General features: G+C 47.2%; 1 protein-coding gene across 4 annotated transcripts in view; it reads right to left on the reverse strand.

The window, feature by feature from the left end:
• LOC144169212 (calcitonin gene-related peptide type 1 receptor-like) overlaps positions 1–1,669 on the reverse strand; it is a 165,821-nt gene extending 164,152 nt beyond the window's left edge. For all 4 annotated transcript variants that reach the window (XR_013322391.1, XM_077698251.1, XM_077698253.1 and 1 more), the window contains exon 1: positions 1,029–1,669. The gene's annotated coding sequence lies outside the window, so the exon portion shown is untranslated. The remainder of the gene's footprint in view (positions 1–1,028) is intronic.
• Positions 1,670–17,486: the final 15,817 nt, after the last annotated feature.

Consider the following 17,486-nt stretch of genomic DNA (forward strand, 5'->3'; position numbering starts at 1 on the left):
AGAAAGAAAGAAAGAAAGAAAGAAAGAAAGAAAGAAAGAAAGAAAGAAAGAAAGAAAGAAAGAAAGAAAGGGGAATCAAGCGTGTGCTGGATCATTATTTTTGAAAATGGTAGCATTATTTTAATAGCATTGATCATGCTAGACAAAGTGCACACCGCACTATAATTGACAGCATCCAAGCGGGTCTTTGAAATGAGACGCTAAAAATTTAGTGCTTTAAATTAAAAAAAAAGTGGTCATTCATTAACATACCACGCCACCTATAGAAAAACAACGCTTTTTCCTTAAATTCCAGGGCTTCGACAGGGTGGCGCCCTAAGGAATCCCGGTCTTCGAGATGCCGTGTATCATACTGTTTGCAAGCTCTATTAGGCTTCTTCCGAAACGGCTGTCGGTGAGTCTCGAAAGAGGATCCATGGAGGTGAAGGTATTATAAACAACTCCGATGGCGGCTCGTGGACATGCTATCGGGAAAGTGGCGGAGCTATTTCTCTTCGAAAATTCTGATGTTTCTGAAAATCAGCAGTTACATGGGCTCCAGTCACGTAGCGGAGAAACTGATGCTCAGACGATCAACAAATTCACTGCCATCATTTTCGCAGGCTTGTGACGTTGTCGAACTACAAAAACATATGCCCACTTCAGCTTATGTACCTTCAAAAGGCACATGTAGTAATGACAGAAATATCCATAACGACATAGAATAACGGAAACAAAACCTCGTCGTTATACCTTAACTCGAAACGAAAATTTACGCGTGAAAAGACTTTCTCAATACATTGCACTGTTGCTAGCAAAGGGCGCCTAAAATCTAGCAAAACCTACCTAAAAACGCGTTAGGATAATCGTAGGGTTGTGCGAGGGCGGGCAGAGGACTTAAGATATGGAACTTTCAGAAAGACGATGAGCAGTCCCGGTAGTACAGTACAGCGTGAAAGAGACAAAAATAGACGCAGATAATGCATGCAGCGACTGCGTACCTGTCGTCGAAAGCAAAGAAAGCGGAATAAATAAATAAGTTAACTTACAAGGCAGCAGTAATCCGGGGCCTCCGGGAGCGGTTTTGCGAGACAGACTCCAGTCGCGGCGTGACGAGACAGCAAGGTCGACGAGTGAGTAGGAATCCGAAGGGGCGCGCAACTAGTGGTTTACATCAACCTCCTCGCCGCCCCTGAGCAGCGGAGGCGAACAACCAGTCCGGAACTCAACTGATTTCACCGGGTGCGAGAACGGAGAGAGTGCTTGTTTTCACAATACGTTCAGCCGCACACCACAGAAGAATGAAGCAAATCGTTGCTGTTTCGCTGACAAGCAGCGCACTGTTAAAGCTTCCAGGGAACAACTGCAAGCTGTTGTGAACGCAATGTCACCGTGTACAAAACAAGCCGTGATCGGGACGTCCCACGAGGATCAAGTTGGGTTCCAAAGCTAAGGCTCCTTTTTCATTTTAATTTGCCACGGCCGCGGCACTCGGAACAAGCGGGGTGAAGAAAACCGCGAAGAACAGTTTCGTTTTCCCAAACACCGCTGACCGTGAAAAGCAGCGGGGAAAGTGAAAGGAGCGCGGCTAGCCCTGCAACGCTGAGAGCAAACGGGGGCGAACTGCTCCGCGCTTCCTCAGTACTCGGGTGGCTTTGAACTAACCGCTCAGCGTCGCCACCGCCGACTAACGGTGGCGAACGCCCGCTGACCCTTCTCTCTTCAGAGCTCTCTCGTAGACGCGCTTGGCGATGCAGTTGGCGCAGTGGCGCCGCCGGCAAGGGGCTGAAAGCCGCGATCTGGAGAGACGGAAAGCGCGCACAGGGAAGCTGTAATTAGCGCTGCGTTCACTAAGCGCCCTATTTGAAATGCGAAAGCGTTTTGCAAGTTTGGCACGCCACGGCAGAGTTATGATGTGTCACGACTGGAGACTTGTTTTGAATTTGTTTTTTCTCGCTCCCCGCTTTTCGATTTAAGTGATGGGTAACAACACATGTGACGAATGGTCATTTTTACAACTTCATAATACTGGACACACTTCAGCGGTTGTTGACTCAAATAAGAGCCGGGAAACATATTCTAGCCCACGGAGAAACAAAACTTGCGTTCCGGAAGTGTGCATTAAATTTGTACTTAAATTCCGAGATTTAGCACGTCTAAGATTGATCGCGAAGGTACTTTGCGCTATTCAACCTACTTTTACAGAATGGATAGAAAGCATGCAAGCGCAGCGGCTAGTTACCTACCTAGAAAACACCTTCTTAGTGAAATTATTTATTAGTGTGTGAGGGGTGCATGCCTATGATAAAAATTCTAAGTCACGCGGTGAAATCTTTTTTTGCGTGCTTAAAAAGAAAACGTACCATTTGAATTTGAGGAAATGCACCCTGTATACAGTATCTGCTATTAAATTCAAGGCCCGTGATAAGCGGAAAGCAATGTAAATGAAATGCTAGCAGCTTATTAAAAAGCATTCCTAAAAATACCGATTCGCACAACAGTTGTTATACTCCGGAAGCTTCAACTTTAACAGAAAAATTGGCGGGTTATAATTTTACAGCAATGCTTTCTACCTTGACCAGCCAACGGTTCCTTCGCGGCGTGCGAGACAAAAAACTCCCAACGCGGCTGTAGATGCGGAAGGTGGTTTTCACTAACGGAGCACAGTGTAGATGGCGCAGCGAATGGTTACCCAGCGTTCCCCGCGCGCAGGTGCCTGGTCACACCGGCGGGCTCGTCTGCCGCGCGGCTTTAGCGTGCGATTTAGCGACGGTTGTTTTGGGCCTGTTTTGGCGCAGCCTCGAGCCCATTGCAAGCTTCCTTCGCACAGCTTGAATAGCTTGCCGACAGTACATCCTGGGTACCCTGTGGAAGTACGGCAAAGATACGCTGAGTATTGCTTTGCAGGGCGGGAAAACAAAATGTAGAGACCACATACAGACATCTCGCCATTAGATTAACGCTACCTTTTCCGGACTTCATGCCAGGAATGGGGCTGCGTTTTCTAAATTGGTGAATACCAATTCGGTTTTGTTTTAAGAGGTATTGCTAAAGGCCAAATGAGCAACTGGTTCTGATAAATAGCGATTATTAAAGTTCCCTCAGATTTCTCGCAATTCTCAAACTTACTAAACTAAGTAGTTCAAATCGGTATAAAGGGGGATCACTAAGCTCACATGCCGAATTGTTTCGGTGTCTGCGCTTCTGTCGCGCAATGGCGTAGCCCCGAGCTAGCACATCAGGATGGCTGGGTTCCGCTGTCTCACCCTTCGAAAGACGCTCCTCTCAGTTTTCTTCCTTCCGACGCAGGAACAGGCTACAGCTGTGCCGTTCGCCGCTCTAGCCCTGCCGTGGGCGATGCTGCTGCGTTCGGGACGCCGCCCCCGCGAATTCCAGGTAACGGCTGGCAGAATCTCTAGGTTCACTTTTTGTAAAGCTACGTGTGTGAATTCAAGTGACGTCGCGTAGGCAATTGTTGTGGATGTCGTTTAAAGCTTTGCCTTCCAACCACCTTTACAGCGTAGATTGGAGCCGTTTATTTTTTTTTTTTTGCGATGCGCTGCCATACACAACAGCAGTGGCATACCGGTTGTGCCGCAGATTTACACCAATGAGGTGAATTCACTTCACCATCAGTCACTCCTACCCCTTCGTTTCAGCCTCCGCTGGCCCCTGTCCTCCTGTCTAGTTCTGCCAAGGCTTCAAACCACCAGTTACAACGGGTGGCAACGCCGGGTTTTTGCGAGACGACACTAGCACTACTACCGCAGCAAAAGAAGAAAAATCCGAGGTCACTGACGCAACCCATTTTTTTTCAATAAATCAAGCTTCTTATCACAGCTACACTTTCCCGAAATTATCGCCGCTGATCGCACAAACCAGGCTGCCGCAGGTGCAGCTTCATTGGTATCTCCAACTTGATTAGGAGAGCCACGATCACGGGAATACTAAAGCAGAACGAGGCAGGTTCTTCCTAATTCTCCCATCTTCCTTAATTCCTGTGCTTTTCTGTTGCCTTGTTTTGCGCTTTGCCTCCAACACGAACGCATTCCCGCTTACCCTCGTATTCTTCGTGTTGCAGACTTAATGAGGTCCACGCTGCATCGGCTTTGTTCACGGGTCCCAGAACCAGTCACAAACATCTGCCAGGTTTCTTTCACTACAGTAGCCTATGTTGTTTATGCCTTGCTTGTTTCGCTTATATGCCTTGTTTGTTCTTTTCCTTGTGCCTTTTCTGGGTTGTTGCAGGCTATTTTTATTTTTCGCGGCCTCTCGGCATTGTCTGTACAGCATATTTTATTGCGAAAAAAAACTTTTTGCCCCGCATTTGCACATAAATGCATGGTTCGCAAAGTTAACACACTTCTTCATTTCAATCGAGAAAGTGTAGATATTCGGGCGAACGCACCTTTAGAACGCTAAAAAATACAAAAGTACAAAAGTTAACTAACGAAAAGATCATGCACCGCTCCGTCTAAAGACGACGATGTTTGAACGCGAAGCTTTCTCGTGATGGATTCTTTTGTAGGCCGATCCAACACGGCGAGTATATGTGCTACTCTGGAGGTACGGATCACTGTTCCAGATTACCCGCAGCAACGCTTGGGTGTGCACCTGGTTGCGTGCTTTTAAACGCTTCGCTGCACAGAGCCCCCACCCAACATGTGTGATGTCACTGCCCGCGCTATTCTTTTTGAGCGCATGAAAAAAGGCGCCCACCGTTCGGGCTTTGTAGCCTCGAATTTTAATTGAAAGTTTATTTCCAGTGCCCATTTACCGTCAACCATATCTGATGTTTTTAGATGACAGTGCGTTGAAGCGCGTCAAGAAAATGTGTATCCATGCGGCTGCAAAAACTTTCTTTTTTAATTTGCACACATCAACGTTGCCTGCTAAAACATGGCTCAATAGTAAAGATTATAAGAGGGGAACAGCGCAAACTCAGACAAGACACAAGAAGAAGGAGGTGACAAACACGAGTCAGCGCTCGTGTTTGTCACCTCCTTCTTCTTGTGTCTTGTCTGAGTTTGCGCTGTTCCCCTCTTATAATCATGCACCAACTCGCCCAAGCCTTAACCCTTCCAATCAATAGTAAAGGTGTATTTGTGCCTTGGTCTGTTAACTGTCGCTTCTGTAACCAGCCGGAGACAATTGATCACTGGTTTGTTTTATGTAGGGATGCCGTGGTTTTTTGGAATGTTCTGCAGCGGACTCTTAAAAAGGGCATAGACATCACCCCTCAAAATATACGATTCCTGCCAGTGATGAAGAACTGTTCCGTACCACATGACCTTTTCGTGCTGACAGGATTGTTTAGCCTATGGAAGTGTCGCATGATTGACCGCCATGCCGAGGAACCTCGTCGAACTAAGTCAATTTTACGCGAACAATGTGCGCTTGTGCACAGTGGCTATGCGGCGCAATCGCAGCCGCCGGACTGGTTGCATCTTCTTGAAGCGTGTGTGTGCCTGCCTGACTTTTAAAATGTATTAGTGAATGTACCGTCATTGTAGTTAGAGTGGGACTTTAAACTATTCGGGCTAGTTTCCCATGCAATAAAGAAAAAAAAGCTTTGTAGCCTCAGTGTAGAGTACTGAGAACTGGTTCTGACAGCCTGGGTTCGAGCCCCAGCAGGTCTATCCCTTAGTTTCTTTTCATTGCTTAATTTTGTTTACTAAAGTAATTTTCTAAATGAAGTTTACGCATTGTTTTTGTTAATAATGGCGATTTGGTATGTTTCAGGCTGCTTTAGATTTGGGGCGCAGCCGATGACGTTTACCGTTCTGCGTGGCACGAACAGACATGTCACGTGGGCGCTCTGTGCAGTGAAGAGTTCGGAAGTACGCCTCCCCGTTGGCCTGACGTTTGGTTTTGGTGTGCACGGCGCTAATCGACACCTGCGGCTTGGCGTTCACTTCGACCATGTGGAAATGGAGATATCAGATAGACGCCGGCTTCACAATGGGTGGGACCAAGGTTCGATTCCGGTCACATGAAGCGTTTTTTTCTTTCACATCACCCACGATCACAGATCATGATCGTCGCAGAAAGTTGGTTTTCCTGCTGAGCATATCGGCGTACAACGGAATCAGTGAGGACAGTAAGCTACGCTTTAAAAAAAAAACATATATATTATACACCTTTGCCGAATACGAAAACAAAGAAAGCATAGAAAAGAACGACGGAAACCCGTATGCGGCTACTCATACCCAAATCTGGATATAGAAAATTACAACAAAAGCAGGTGACGCAAGAACGTGGCGCATTTGTAGATTATTCTTTTAAATGCAGAGCATTTCAGTAACTCACGATGTCACCCGCGTTGACGTCCGTAGCCGTAGTCCGCACCCCTCCCCCTACACTATATATAAAAAAATACTATCCGGCGCCCGGTTTCGACCCCTCGACCCTGCGGGCGGAACGCAATGTACACGGTGCTCTACCCACTGCGCCACAAAGCCGACACAGAATGGGAGGCTACGAACGCGCCTTATATCCTTGACTCATTCAAACTACGTCAAGAAGCTGCTGATACAACGCATTCACTACCACAAACACCCCAAACACTAAACGTTAACGCAATACACCCACCCCCTATGCGACGCATTTACTCGAGTCCCCCTCGCGGGGAGATGGGCCCAATTTTTTTTCATAGAATTGTCTTTTTGCTGAGCCTGCGACGCTACTAACGAGAGTTTATGTCGTGGTTGTGCATAAGCTATGAAAACTCCCGTAATTTTTTTGAGCTCTAAGGAACGCATTGGTCGATCAATGTTTTGCATGACACGAAGCACCGGCTCATTACACGGGAACTGTTCGCGTAATCACGCCATAGAGTTTCGTATTTATATATACTGTAGGGAAATCTGGCGCCACGTTCTAGGGGAGCCGCGCTTCGGCGAGCTTTCCGTCATTTACCGAGCAGGCACACTCCACTTCTTCTTGGCATGACTAATGAACAGGCTGAAAAGTTGCCTCTGGCTGCTATAAAAAGCAACAATATTACTCTAAAATATTTTTGAAATTTGTTTTGTTATTGTAAAATTGAAGCTACAAAAGATTTAGTTGTCAGTGATTATTCGGAAGTTTTATGCAAGATAAACAAGAAAAGAAATGCTACCCTTTTTTGTTGATTTTGGCTTCGAGACAAAAAAGGAAGTCATGTGGCGTGCCAAGCCAAGTAGGTGATTACCGTCCCTAGCTGCAATGACGGCGCCCATGATGGCCCGCGATTGCAGCGCCAGTTTTTCATCTAGTATAGATATTAGTACGAAACTCTATGGATCATCCTGTTAGTGTGGTCCCTAGAAATTCAGCTAGTCTGCCTCCCGGGCCTGTTTTGCGTTGCAACGGTGTGTCGCGACAGGGATGAAAGAGCGCAAAAAACAGCCCATCGGTCGATCGTGGCGCCCTCTCAGTGCACCTTGCAGCGCACTCACCGCATTTGCGATTGCAGCATTTATAAGAATCAAACTGATGTTCTAAAAATATTTTTGCAAAATTATTTGTTCGCTTACTTGCTTTCGGGTGAATTAATTCTTTAGCAATTACAAGTGAGAAATTAGTGTCGTCTGCTTGCACGCCGCTTTTAAAGGAGCATGAAGAGAAAATACAACTTCGTTTAATTTGAAAGAACTAGGATTCAGTATCTCACTCAGCTCCATTAGAGCCACAAAATATGTTTTTTAACGAAAAAAAAAGCAAGAAGTATTTAAAAACTTTCAAGTTTTGCGCCACAGTGACGTGTTATGCACAACCATGACATCATACGGGCGAACAATAAAATATAATTTCCAGTACGTTAACTGCACGTTAGCATTCAAGTGATGCGGTCAAATGGAACTAGAGGCCCCATTACAGACGTCCAGTCGTGTCGTCGCGACAGGTCATTAGACGGCCGCCAATCGCACAAACAAGGTTCTGTGACGTCATAGAAAAGTTGCGGTAAATTGGCTAGGGGGTCGCCACGGCTCCTCACGTTTTCTTTGATTGTTCGAAGATTGCGATGATATTGCTATCATTGTTATCGGGCCTAAGCAGTCTTTCTAATAAACCCAACTTGTATGTTGTATTCATGGCTCCTTTAACCGTGGTCGTATGCACGCTGCGGTGAGCAGACAATCAGAGGTGTCAACAGTACTGTTCAGATAAAAAATTCACAAATGAATTAATGCGCATTTGAAAAACAATTATTGATTGATTGATTGGTTGATTTATTTATTTATTTATTTATTTATTTATTTATTTATTTATTTATTTATTTATCATGGGGTTTAACGCTCCGACGCTACTCTAGCGATGGGGCGCGCTATATTGGAGAGCTCCGGATTAATTTTGACCACCTGGCGTCGTTTAACGTGTGCGATATCTCGAACACACCGACGTTTTTGCTTCTCACCTACTGCGTGACTACTGCGCATGCGCGCGCAGACGCGTTCGCCCCGCACCGCCGCAGCTGTTGTTGAGAGCGACGAGGCGCACGCGGCAGCTACGGCGCATGCGCGCGCCGACGCGCTCTTGCCGCACCGCCGCAGCTGTTGTTGAGAGCGAGGAGGGTACGGGGGAGAGGCGCGCACCTGCGCCTCGACGTGACGTCATGAGCTGCGGACGCCTATGGACGGAGGAGTTAACGATCCTAAGAAATGCTCCGCATTTAAAATATTTTTGCCAGGAGGATGCATCAAAAGCAACAATTTAGTTTTTAGGGAAATGTCTAAAAAGGGAAAGTTTACTGGGAGGGTGCTTCAGTCTACCGGTCTGCTGTCTGCCTGGGGCTTTCATCGCCAAAAAAGGCTCTGCTGAAGACCTCGGACGCCAGACTACGCAAATCTCCAGGGACTGAACATGCGCCAAAACAGCGTCGGCTTGCATTCGTGGAATGAAAAAGTATTAACTTGATACTTGATATTAACTGGCCAGGAGTTGGCAAAAACATAGAAGCCGGGTGACCCACATCATGGCCCGCGGAATGAAGTACGTCGTAAATGGGCCTGATCAAGCTACAAAATTAAATCGGAACTGAAATGGACGCTATTAATATCAAGATATCCAAAAAAGCGCAAGAATATATCAATAACTAAAATTATGCTTAAATGGCGCCGTTTAAGCATACTGACTTGCGCGTGCGTATATGAATGTGTGTTTTGCTTTCTTCTTTTGCAGTTACCAGCCTGAAGACACTGCTGTATTTTGTAGAAATAAACACTTTTTGTGTCGCACAAAAAGCGCATTGCACCATAGGTAGGCAGGGAGCAAAAACGTTTTTTTTTTGGCAGCAAAAATAAACAGAGAAAAACCCTGCCACATTCGCAATTGAGATTTGAAGACTGAGGAAACAGGGGAGCTGGTGGTATTTACTAGAGTTAACTTGGCTTTTCTCAGGTCTGCCCCTTTCGTAAGAAAAAGATGGTAAAAAAGCGAAGCTTTCTCCATGCAAACTGTGTTAAATTAAACACCACAATCCACCCTCCTAAAGTTCAAAATCGAAACTGCCAAAGTCTGAAGAAGCCAAAGTTCTAGTCAGCCAAAGTCGAAAGCCAACGCCCACGCAACGAACCCACAGGGAATGTTGTGAGTCCCGAATGCGATGATGGTGCAATCCAGTAAAGAAAAACAGCAGTGGCTTAGCTTGGCTATGCCAGGGTATACGTACCGTGAGCTAAGGTCCAGCTGGTTATTCTTACGTTTCGTGGTTGTCAAGGATTAGCTGATTATGCTTACTGCCGCTAAAACGATTTCCAATCCAATACAATCCAATTCAATCCATTCAATTCCAGTCCAGTCCAGTCCAGTCCAGTCCAGTCACTGCTCCTCGCGCATGCGCAGCATGGCTCTCCAGGAGCCACGCGAAACGGATATCAAGCGGCTCCTGCGCAGCGTCCGGCTTAGCTACTGCGCAACGGAGGCGCACAGCGAGGCACGCGCCGGCGCCAGAGCGTCTGCCGCGGCTATGAAGTCACTCCTCTGGAATGCGCAGACCGGCGAATGTGCAGACCCAATTCTCTACAAACCCGTACTCCAATCGGATTGATATCAATTCAATCCAATCCAATTTATTCCAATCCAATCCAATCCAAGCCAATCCAATCCAATGAAGCCAAGCCAATGAAATCCAATCCAATCCGATCCGATCCAAACCAATCCAATGATCCTCGCGCTTGAGCAGAACGGCCCTTCACGGCCCACGCGAAACTGCTCAACCTCAGCCAGTGTAGCTTGGCTACAAAAAGCGATGATTGGTCAGTTGGATAGACGCCGGTTTCATAACGCGAGGCACCCGGGTTCGATTCAGGCCACGGGAAGCGTGTTATTTTCTTCAGGCGCGCACTACCAGCACCTGCTCGTGGGCTCCTTCTTGCCTCGCCACTTTCTCTCACACTTCTTCGCCTAGCATTTTCCCCCTCTTCCCTTCGCCAAGCGAAATTTTCTGTTAACGATCGGCACAGACCGCAGAAAGCTTAAAAAGCTCCGCTGTTAAAACGGTGAGTGGCTTTCTCAGTTCACGAGGCCGCGTGCCGCCGCTGCTCGCATGACACGGTGGATCAGGTTGCGCTGCTCCTGCTGACCCGGGCTGCTCAACGCGCATACTAAATGCTTTGGGTTAGCGGAAGGGAGAGGGACCGGCGGCTGTTTATGGCCGAGAAAGACGGCGTGGACAGTGGTGCCAGGGTCTTGACAGTGCATGCAGTAATACGCGAAGCGTGAGGTGCGAGAGGATGGTGCCGTTATAGTATGTGCAGGTCTGTAGTCGACGCCAGATTCGTGATTCATCGACAGAGAGCGTATACTAGGGTGGGGCGAGTGATACGTCCGGCGAGTGGGACGGTTGTGCGATAGGATGTCGGTGAAAAGAGTGAACAGGGTGAACCGTGCCCGTCGTAGAGGCCAGTGTCAAGTCTCAATACTCTTTATTTCAGAAGCGAGTCAGAGTCCAGCCGTTGGAAGCGACTCAAACATGACGTCGGAACAAGCATCCCGCTCTCGTGCCAGGGACTAACGAGCGCGGGAATGCTGAGACAGGAACATAGCGGTATGTAGCACTCCTACCCCCTGCTAGTGCGGGTCTCTATATCTTTCAGGACGACGTCGATTCCTCGGCGGATTTGTGCGCCGTTGCAATGTTTGATGAGGATATGCTGCTGCGCCTTCTTCAGCGTCGGCAACCGTATACTGGGCGCTAGCTTTTCCCCAGAAGGGCTCCCAGCGGGTGTGCTGTCGACATCATCACGTCTATCGTTCCGGGTTCCTTCTTCCACGTGGACAACCGCGTTGGGAGCCAGCTTTTCTCTAGAACGAGTTACCGCCGGTCGCGATGTGTACAGGGCTAACGGCATCGGCAAAGACGACGGCTGACATGGGTACTTGGCCTGCAGTACGTGTAAATGGTTCAGATGTCTGCGAACCTGTCCAGAAGACGTCTGGGGTAACCACGAGAGGAGTCCTTCCCTTTCGAGTAACACGCCAAGAATTCATCGAGGACCATTTTCGAAGTTTTTTATGAAAACTTGCTTTTGTGGCTGCTATTCCTTCTTCAAAGTGTCACCTGTCCCTGCAGGGAGACCCGGAAGTGAAACTTGCGGGCCGCAGCGTGTGCTGCGTTGTTCCCAGGGAGTGAGGAACGTCTCGGGGTCCATACGATGGTGATTGTGGGAGCGAGGCCTGTCCCGGGGTCCATACAATAGGGATCAATGAATGAATTGATCGATCGATCAATCGATTGATTGGTAGGTTGATAGAATAATTAATTGATTGATGGATCAATCGATCGGTGGATTGATTGAAACAAAGGTTTAAAAAATCGGGGCAGCTTCGCACTTGTGGCGGGAATAATGGGCTGGCGGCCCCACCTAGCTTATCCTTGGTTAGGCTAAGTTTTTGCAAGGTAATGCTTATAGACTCGGCTAGGCTTTTTGCGCAGTTATGCTTTGAGAGCCGGAGTTTTTCTGCATGGTGTCATCGTTGGTCCCCAAAAGAGTAATGAACCTTTTGTCGTTGCAGTATGTACAATGTATGCGTGCCCAATGGCTTTGCGGTGAATCTTCAAGAGTAGCAGAAGGCGCCGCGGGAAGACGGTTTGCTCAAAATTTTTTAACTCGTTCGGCGGCCACCGTTCGCTTTGTGTGGTCTTATGTGAGTGACGCTAAAGAAGTTTATTAACGTTATCGCTCCTCGTCCTTGTGGAGCTTTCATTTTGGCGTTAATTGTTCTCTTTGCACCGTGAAAACTGCACCACTCATAGCCTCAAGCGATGCAGCCAACCACCTTGCGATGAGTTTTCAAATCCGCGCTTGTACCAGTCGTATGGCACCTCCGATAGGTAGCGACACGAGTCCCACGCGAGCGCGGCGAGACAAAGCTACGGTAAATCAGCGCTGCCACCGCGCACGATGACGTCATCACTCTGTGAGGTTTTCCCGCACACGCTGGCGGTTCAACTGCCTGCAAATAGCATCTCTATTCAAGGCTAAGGTTGACGGCACATAACTTGGTGAAGGCCCTATAAACTAAGGGTTTGTTCAGTAGAAAAAGCCTCAAGCAAATTTTGGCATTGCTCTCCTTCTGTAACTTCAGAGTCTTTAGACCCAGCCGTAAATTGTGGAACGCGAACCGCAAACCTCCGATCGGAAAGCAAAATAACGCTCCCGGGCCGGGAATCGAACGTGGGTCCCTAGCGTTATGAAACCGGCATCTGATTGAACTATCATCGCACTTTTTCTTTAATGCAGGATTATTTCAGACAAATTCAGACATCAAAATTAACACACAATACAAAAACTAACAGACAGCAAAGACAAAGCACATCAGTCCAACAAAGATCGGCATTATTACAAAACTCAGGCAAGCAGACGATGTTGCTCTGGTGGATCACCCTGTGCCGCATAAAGGCTCCGCACTAACGCTGCCCGTTCGTGACAAATGCACTTGGTTGGCCTAGGGAGTTCCGCATGCCGGTAAATAATGCGGCACTTCCACAAGCTTAACAATCCTAGCAGAACAAAATGTCGTTGGCCACCCGATTAACACTTCCAAATAGCAAGAGGCGAAATGTGTACGAAGTGATGTCAATGTCCTTTTTTTTTGTCCGTTGCAAAACGTCCCAGGAAAACACAAAGTAATGGTCAATAACCTCTGGTTGATTGCACAAGCGGCAATTGTCTGACCGAGGGATCGACATCCCTTTTCACGCAGCCATGTTTTAACTGTAAGCGTTTGCAAATGAAGCTGGAAGAAAATCTGACACTCTTGCAATTATACAGCAGAAGGGGTGCTCAGGTAACCCTTGTAGATTTTTCAATTTGACACCTTGTAACCATATTGTGAAAAAAAAGCAGCGTCAGAACGCCACAATTAGAGAACGGTCTGGAACGAGATTAGGCCATATATTCAGTTCAAACCAAGTATTTTGACTATCAACAGATCGTAAATGGCCATGGGCATCCGGAAGGGGGGGCAAGGGGGGCAACTGCCTCCTCCCCTGGATATTCGGATATTTTTATGCACTACAAAAAAGCTGCACAGCTTGTTTGGCCCATAATTAAAGTAACTTTGCCCTGAAGGACGGAAGAGAGGAGAGAACGACGCCGACGTTCTCTCCTTTGTCCTGTCATTTAGCGCAGTTTTTTGTACGTGAACCAACTAGCCCAACAATCCACGCTACTCAAATAATTAGCACAATCAGGTCCTGCGTATCGTATGAAATGCCCTTCAGGACTGCGGTCAACATTGCACGTTAAACACTGACTAACATTGCCGGTCATTTCACGGCAGTGAAACAGACTGCCTGTGTTGGCTATTGAAGATAGCGAACAATTCTGAAAGATTTGACTTGTTTTTTCTAAACTCTAGATTTATGCAGACTTACCGCAAGAACTTCAGTTTTCGAACAAATTTGCAGCTATATCTAGCTTAGCAAAAAATCTTCACCTCTACACTTAGTAGGGAGAGTGTAACATCCTCCCGTGGCGTCACATCCCCGTGTGCACCCTTTCCTTCGAAATTGCGAAATGTCGGCACCACCCAAGCCCCGAAACAAAACCTATAAATCAGCCCCTCAAAACGCTTGTACGCGTGTACTGCATTGAAAAATCAGGGAGGCCAGTAGTATCTTTATTGTTTGAGCCATTTCAACAGACTTCATAACACATGTCGTCTCTCAATTCGCCCAGAAAACGCCGATGCGTCTGCAGCTGCTATTCAAAAAAGATTGACGGAGTGCAGTTCTATGTAAGGGAACATATTGTGCTGTGCACTGGTGATCAGTTGGCGTGTATCGAGAACCCTCACGCAGCGAGACTGACCACTATTTTTTACAAAGTGATTGTAACTTTCCGCATTTTCTTTTTATACTTTATTTCTTTCTTCAGAATAAAATCTAATGTATATTTTCCAAGTCTTGTTCTAATTCGCTGTTTGTAAGTTTTGTTTTATATGCGTAGTTTAAACCACAAAGAGCGCCTTTTTAGTGCCATCCAAACGTACCCCCCCCTCTCCCCTCCTGCCGATGGGTTCCCCTCTTTGCAAAAAGTTCTGCGGACGCCTTTGTAGATGGCAGTCATCAACATTTATATGCGTAGAAAAGGACGCAGCCTTTCGACGCCTCTTGGGTGACGTGCGTCACAAATTCACTGCGAATTATCGCCATTTGTTGTCTCTGCCAAGCGTTTCACCGAAAATCAGAATAGGCCGCAAGCCGGCTGTCAGCCTCGAATCCACCTCGACTTCCCCCTTGGAACTGGATAATGCCACTCTCCTGCTTACAAGAGAGGAAGCCGCTCGGCCCTGCACGCGTCCTCCCATTTCACCGTGTACTGCCCTCCTCCCCCCGGGTCTTACCCGTGCGGTGCAGGCTGCGCTTAGGAGGATTTGGGAGCATCCTGCCGCGACCCAACAATGGCCTTGCTTCCGAGTTTCTTTTACAAACCCCGGGTGCCCAGTATTCCACCGCAGCGATGCGGTAGCCGGCCTCAACCAGCTGCTGTGGTCCTTCCCCGCCTTGTGTCCGTCGAGGATTGGACATCTTGCGGTGATTAGCCTCCCCGTAGGCGATGCATCCTCTTACACCGCATGGATACAGGGACCCCACTCTCATTCCCTCCTAGACTTTATCTGCGAAGCGAACGCTTTCATTTTCATCTAACCAACATTCCGCATACCCCCTCAGCTATGTTCTGGAGCAAAAAACACCTTCTAAAAAGTCCAGGCAAAAAAAAAAAACACATAAAGTGACGTGTTGGCCTGGCATAAAACCTCTATACGTCCCATAAACTATTTGTCATCACAGAAAACCGTAATCAATACCGTTCACCGACAGCAACAGAACAGCAGTAGTACGATGGAATAACAATCATGGAATAACATTTCACGGAATCCGATGCACAGTCAGCAGCGCCTCGATTAGAAGGCCTATAGGGCCACAATCATAAACTCCACAGATTCCGCACTTCCATTGCCCAATGTATAAGGTAACGGCCATCAAAGGCGGCAAAATCCGCCAACTAGCACAGCATTTTGACGCGTTTATAGTCATGACCTTGATACGGAAAACCGATGTGTGTACTATAGGTAATAGTAGGGCACACTCACGGTTACTTCATATATTTTCATGAGATAAACCCCACGCATCCTATCGCTACAGTGGCGACCGTTTCGGCTGTCATCGCCTTAATCATACTGACCCAGTGCAGCTCCGGGGCCGTGTACTGTACCTGAAGTAGCCAGGCCCTTTTCCGCTGCCTCTACAGGATGTCTACGCGTCGCATTCGGGCATTGCAAGGAAATTCTACCTAGTGGCACACTAAGCTGCACTGCCCGTAAATCAGCGGCGTAGTTCGGGTGATATGAGGTGCACCACAAAAGAGAGTTACGGAGAACAGCGTCGGGTCAGCTAGTCACGTTGCAGAGGCTAATGGAACGGACCTGACGTCTGCAGCTGATGTAAGATGTTTTTTTGTTACTGATGAAGTGCACTGCGTGCAAGATTGGACTTCGCACAGGAGGACACAACGAGGAAAGAGTAAAAAATAAGGAATGATTAGAAAAGGTTGTACTAAGGGTGGGGGATAAATCGAAAACACAAAAACAAAAAAGCGACACACAGAAAGAGGGATAAATAAACAGACTATACCAGAAAAGAAACTACGAGAAAGAGACACAAATGACGCCGCATCTCATAGAATTGCATTTTACGCACGGATCCTGACGATTACTGCGTTTTTTGATTGAGTTTTGCGAAGAAATAAATCGTTTTTTTACACTGTCACGCCATATTCATACCGACATCCCACTATGCCGATATATCTATGTTTTTTGGTTCTTGCGGATTCCCTCTATCCGGGAATTGAGGCCTCCCACATTTACGGCTGAGGTTTCGTCAAGAGGGAAGTGGGCGGACTTCTCTCTCAGATAGGCCAGGGAAGCCATGAAAACCAATGGTATTACAATGTCACTTTTGTTGTGTTGATTCTTTTCTTTTGCAATATTGTATGTTTCGTCGGTTTTCACCTCATTTCCCACCCTATGTAATGCCCGATTCGGCCCTTAGGGTACCTAAATAAATAAATAAAACAAATAAAGAAATTAATAAATGAAAACGTATCATGAGATTGCTATCCACTGTCTCCTTGAGACACTTAAATATCCTCCGCCGAATGAGTCCCTCGACAGAATTCAGCAACCTACCTGGAGGCAGCTTCAGACTTATACATTCTACAAATCCTATAATGTATCATTGAACTATCCAGGTGTTTTCCCCAGAAGGTTCCTTATGTAATGTCGAACGAGCAGATATAGCCCGTATATTGTGTGTCTGCCTCGAGGATCCTCCTTTAAGCGACCTGAAGTAGTCTAACTCCAGGGCCGTGGGAGACTCGATGCTTAGACCCGACCCATCGATGCAAGTTCAGGCCGTGAGAAGAGCACCGGAGGCCGCTCGAAGACGGGGTCTTGTCGCCACCCCCTGTGAGCAAAAACCAACAATCTTTTGCCCCATTTTATGAGAAAATTAGAGTTTTGTACATCCACCTCAACTTTTTCCTTTTTGCCTCCTCCCAAAATGGGATCGTTGAAGAGCAAAGTAGACGGCTCGTTGACAAAGCTGTACTCGCGGCTTGGCCCTCTAGCTTTGCGAAAATCGGAACGCAAGTACAACCCCCCCCCCCTTTCCCGAAGAACAGATCTGGCAGCCCCGTGTGGTACTTAAGACTAAGTCCCTCTCCTTGACATTTGTTTAAACAGATATTGAGAGGAAACGTGCTTGGTCGTGTGGAAGTCATGAGAAAATCATCTAGCCCTGGCTCATTCTCTGGTTATAAAATGAAAGACGTATTTACTGTGTATGTAACCTTGGGTGTTGCCTGAAATTTGTTGTTCGCATTAGGTGTCTCATGCGCAGAATTTTTCGCATGATCGAAACGTTTGCTTTGACTTATCTACCCGCGAAAGAACAGCCTAAACGTCAAGTCCCGATACCGAATAATTTACGCTTGATGAGTTTAAATTGGCTGTCGAGC

This window comes from Haemaphysalis longicornis, unplaced genomic scaffold (genome assembly GCF_048455015.1).
Source record: "Haemaphysalis longicornis isolate Haplotype H1 unplaced genomic scaffold, Haemaphysalis longicornis Haplotype H1 scaffold_2, whole genome shotgun sequence".
NCBI classification, from domain to species: Eukaryota; Metazoa; Arthropoda; class Arachnida; order Ixodida; family Ixodidae; genus Haemaphysalis; species Haemaphysalis longicornis.